This window comes from Megalops cyprinoides, chromosome 1 (assembly GCF_013368585.1).
Source record: "Megalops cyprinoides isolate fMegCyp1 chromosome 1, fMegCyp1.pri, whole genome shotgun sequence".
Lineage (NCBI taxonomy): Eukaryota > Metazoa > Chordata > Actinopteri > Elopiformes > Megalopidae > Megalops > Megalops cyprinoides.
The window spans coordinates 47,409,694-47,415,383 of NC_050583.1; positions in this window are offsets into that span (position 1 = coordinate 47,409,694).

Genomic DNA, 5,690 nt, shown 5'->3' on the forward strand with positions numbered 1-5,690 from the left:
TTGTTGCCCCCGTGAATTCTCGTATTGTTTGTCCGAAAAATGGCGGGGAATAGTCGTTGCTAAGAAAGGATTGGACAAGACCGATTCAGGGGGCGGGCTTAGTGTGTTACTTCATTCATGAGAACCGAGGAGAGAAGTAAACATTTCCTGAAAAAAGTACAATGATATAGCTGGGTTTATTGTTTTACAAGGTAAATAAAACAGAGAACTATCATCTGTGTTGCAGTGAATGGAATATGACTTTGTATTGTTATTGATTTTTGAATTTTGGCTTCAAAAATCCAGAAAAATCTGCTCAGCTGATAATTGTTCTTTGTTACATCAGTGTCATGTTAGAGTTATCCCTCAATCTACTCCTCTTGGAAGTTTTTTGTTTCTTTATTTGCTTATTCAGTTTTTATTTATCCAGGTAAACTCCACTTTGAAAACTCCTTTGCAGTGTGGTGTAGTGGTAAGGAGCAGCAGTGTGGTGTAGTGGTTAGGGGCAGGGCAGCAGTGTGGTGTAGCGGTAAGGAGCAGCAGTGTGGGGTAGTGGTAAGGAGCAGCAGTGTGGTGTAGTGGTTAGGGGCAGGGCAGCAGTGTGGTGTAGTGGTAAGGAGCAGCAGTGTGGTGTAGTGGTAAGGAGCAGGGCAGCATGTGGCATAATGGTGTGGAGTCCACCTCTCTTCTCTCTTTCCCCTCTCTTCAGGAAAGATCTTTTCTTTCTCCTCTCATCTCCCTTCTTCTCTCCCACTGTCCTGCCCCAGGTGTTTACAATGTGGCCTTTTTCCCAGGATGCACCCCACTGCCTGCTCAAGGTCAAAGCAGCGATAAGAGGCAGGGTGTTTGTCTCTGTGCAAGTCGCAGACAGCATCACATGGAAAAACAGGATTAAAAGCCCTTCAGGAAGCCAAACCAGGGAAAATATTCATACCTTAACAAAGGAAGATAGTTTTAAAGAAGAGAGAAGACACCAGCAGCTGTGGAGGTGTGTGGGACATGTTATCCATTTATATAGCTGGATATTTACTGAGGCGATTGTGGGTTAAGTACCTTGCCGAAGGGTACAGCAGCAGTGCCCCAGCAGGGAATTGAACTGGCAACCTTTCAGTTACAAGACCTGCTCCTTACCACTATACCACACCGCAGACAGAACTGCCATTTCACACCAGATAATTAATGAGACTGTCCTATCTCATTAAAAGATGTGGCTACTATTTTGCTGCCTAAAGCAGCAGGCTAATGACCGTGTAGAGAAGCAGAAACCAAAGACTGCAGTTATATGATAAAATCCAAACGTTATATCATCTGGTCAAATCTTTGTACACAATTTTTCTGCTAATGAAAAATCTCAAGTCCCTGATGCAAATACAGGACTTTTTCTAACGTTGTAATGTAGCCAAAGCCAAGAACGTACTACCCGACCCTTACTGTAGTACATTCTATGGGTATACAAGTGAGTAATAAAGACACAACTGGGACGTACTCCGCCGCCATCTTACCTGTCCTTCGACCCAGATGTTTACACATGACATACACCTACGTGCGTGAAAATTTAAAGTCAATTTGTAGTCAACTTGGTTAAGCTAACAAATCAACTGGCTTGTTACGTAATGTTAGCTTTTTGTTTTACCTCAGGTTGACAGTCAGCTGAGTAAAGCAGGCTGATTTTTAAAACATTAATGATGAAAAAGGGAATGAAAAACGTCTTACCCTGCTCCTGTGTAAAAGCATAAAAAGCTGCCTGTAAGTCGCTCTTCACGAAGATGTACGACGAAGATGTACGGCATTTTTGCAGTATAAGACATGTTGTGGTATCATCAAAGATCACTACTCTGAGGTAAATTCTCTGACGTGACTTTAAATTTTCCTGGGGAATTCTTCTTCTTAGGTTATTCGGGTTCCAGCTGACTTATGGGATAGCGTAGTGTGGTATGTTTGCATACTTCAAAATTTCATGTATTTCATGTATGTAGTAGGTCATCCAGGTACCGTTCGACTACTAAATACCTACTGAGTATTCAGACACCCTTACGGATTGTGACATACTGATTTTTGCGTACTATATAGTACGGCAGTATGATTATTCGGATGCAGCCACAGTGTCTCTATCGCTGTCTCGGTGCTGGGCTCCTCCCCCTGTCCAATCACAGTTTTTCTATCGCTGTCTCTGTGCTGGGCTCCTCCCCCTGTCCAACCACAGTTTTGCTATCGCTGTCTTAGTGCTGGGCTCCTCCTCCTGTCCAATTGCAGTATTTTTACCGCTGTCGCAGTGCTGGGCTTCTCCTCATGTTGAGTCACTAAGCTCTCTCTGTCTTAGCTGCTATGTGGGAGACGCATCTTGGAGCCAATAATAATCTTGCACACTCTGCCCTGTGAGAGAATCACTATCCAGGACGGCAGCAAAACAAAGCATCATGGTTGCACTGTCCTTGTGTGACACCACCCTCCTCCACAAACACAAGTGCACTTTTGTCTCCCGGGACAATGGGGTCGCTATGTATCCTGGCATGGAGGGCCCGGCGCAAGGCTGTGGCGTACACCAACAGAGCCTGCAGTTTCAAGAGTACCCCAAATACTGGGCCGGGTACGGGGGGCGTTTCTCAGAGCATACAGAGAGGGAGAAAGGGAAAGGGTTGACTGTGCCCTTAAAAGAAGCAGGAGAAGCAGGAAATGTGTAAATCTAACTTAGGCTAACTCCAAAAAATGAAAATGTAGGAACAGTGACAGAGATGGATCTGTGTGTGTGTGTGTGTTTGCATGCGTATGTGTGTGCTTGTATGGCAGTGAGGACGAGACGCAGGGTTCTGGAACAGTCCTGTATGTGTGGTGCTAATTTTAGACTGTGCGGAGCTCCCAGAGTGCTCTGCTCTCGGCTGCCGCTGAGGTGTGAGATCACCCCGCCGGGTCACAGTACGCCCAGCTGCTGTGCCTGCAGGGCTCATTGGCCTTCTGTCACCCACGTCCACCAGGCCTGGGGACTTGGGGGTTGGAAACAGGGGTGGGGGGGTCAGTCTTTCTGAGTGACGGCTTCTTCTTCCCTGCACCAGGAGACATCAGGATATCCTGTCACCAGAGTCACATGACACTCTCTCTGGGTGAATCTCTCCCTGGGTAACACACACACACACACATATACATACACTCACACACACACACACACAATGCACATACACTGAATGTCTATGTATGTGCACATGTCATACAAACACACACACAAAAGCAGACATGTGCACATACATAGACATTCAGTGTATGTGCATTGTGTGTGTGTGTGTGTGTGAGTGTATGTATATGTGTGTGTGTGTGTGTGTGTGTGTGTGTGTGTGTGTGTGTGTGTGTGTGTGTGTGTATGTATATGTGTGTGTGTGTGTGTGTGTGTGTGTGTGTGTGTGTGTGTGTGTGTGTGTGCAGTCTATCGTGTGGTGCTGTTGCCATGGCTGAAGCATCAGTCACAAGTCTCTGACTTTGCGATGCTGGTGGGACGTAGTGGTTCCCCATTCGTGCGAGGGAGGAAGAGAAAGGTTAGAGTGGGAGAGACGAATATTTCCAAAGCATTGTCTCTCAGCACAGGGAGTAGAGAGTTAAAGGGTCGGCACGACAACAGGTGTGAGTGGAAATGTTCCCCAACACAGAACAGAAAGAGTAACCCCCAATCTGAAAATCACATCTCAACAACATGGTTTTAAAATGGGTCGAAAATGGCTGTTTCATCAGGCCATGAAACAGCACAGCAGAGCACAAACCCTGCAAAAAATCACTGCCCTGACAGACAGAGTCCCCCAAAAACAGGCCCCCCATACCCCAAATCAGCACCGGTGCTGCACAAAGACCTGTGAGCTGACAGCTCAGAATGCTGCAACCACAGGCGTCATTCTGCCTCGAACTCTGTCCGGACAAGTACAGATTCCTCCCCCGAATTCCCAGCTGTGCTCCCGTGGGGTAGAGTTTTTCTGCCAGGGCCGTCACACTCCCGTTAGATTGATTGCACCTTTTTTTTAAGTCACATGACTACTGTAGGGAACAGCTGAAGAACACATCTGCCGCTTGCTGTCACCCTTCCACCAGGAGGCCACAGCGTTCCCGCCCCCAACCTGCAGACTGAGCGCTGTTAGCTCACAGCCCCGGACCTGTCCATAGTCAACCTTCAGTTCCATTACTCACATTAGTCAATGCAATAGCACACAGTTTCACAGTGATTTAAAACATTCACTTAAGACTGAGTATTTTTTATTGTTATTCACAGCTTAAGTCTCATTAAACTCCTGTAAAAAAATGGCGTCATAGTGAACCTTTTCAGTCCTGCAGATGACTGTTTTTCAGTTTGGGTTTGTGGTTAGGTGGGCAGCTGTAAGGTAGAAAGGCAATTTTAGCCAAATCCTTGACTCAGGGATAAGAGCATAAGGATGCTGTGATTTAATAGGGACAAAAAATCTAAAAAATGGAAAACAATTTCAAGATTATAGTAATTGCAACACATCGAAGGGTTCTGGACTGAACACAAAGGATTAACATTCATAAGTATTTTATACACACAAATAGCAAGAGGCAGTGAACATAGTTTAGATTTAACTTTTTCAATTAGTATTCATTGAACTAATTTTGTCATTGAGGCAGTCTGTTGGAATATATTCTGCGGACTCTAGTTAATGTATTTGACATGTTGCTGTCAATGATTCCATCATAAACAGACATATTTTTCCCTTTAACTCACTCAAACTCGTCGGACACGATGAGGACTGTCACTGTACTCTGACTCCCCCTAGTGGCTGTACGTTAATAGCAGTAATTTTTCCGTTTGCAGATAAAGGACGATGGATGATCCTTAGGAAGGAGGGATTTGAGCATTGAATTTCTAGCCTGTTCAGCTGCTGCACTGGCTTCGTTAAGAGGGCTCGTTACAGCTGGAAGGAGCACTGGGGGTTATAGAATGCCCCCCCCCCCCAATTTCCTTACACCCACCAAACACATGGCCTACCAAACACATCGCACAAATCCCCCCCCCCCATAAAAAAAGAAAGACACAATGACTGTACGGATTCACTGCGAAGCACAGAAATCATTTACACATTTACAATTATTCATTTGGCAGACGCTTTTATCCAAAGCGACTTACATAGGTTATAGTTCTTTACAATGTTATCCATTTACACAGCCGGATATTTACTGAGGCAACTGCGGGTTAAGTACCTTGCCCAAGGGTACAGCAGCAGTGTCCCAGCGGGGATCGAACCGGCAACCTTTCGGTTACGAGTCCTGCTCCTTAACCACTATGCTACACTGCCGCTGATGATCGAACGACTCATCAGAATAGAAGTACTGAGAAAAGTCAAAATATGTTTACAGTGATTTCCTAAGGCATCACCGCCAACAAAATTTATAGAATTACTTTCAAAATAAACAAATGAATAAAAAATGCATTTAATAAATACGTATTTTTAAAAAAATCCTCGTACAATCCACGGTTCTGGGATGGACACACGGTGAATTCAGAAATAGCCTACCACGCACCCACAGGAAAAAAAAAACAGTGAGAGTGTTCTATATTTAACTTTTCCCAACCATTTTCAAAGCAATTTTGCTTCTAATTTAGAAGCACCTGTCACTTCAAGAGGTTTACAGACAAATGCTTTAAAGAGGGGCTATCGCTCACTGCAAACAATAAGACCCTGCGGGTGGTAACAAAAGAACGCAGCGGGGTGTTCATGCCG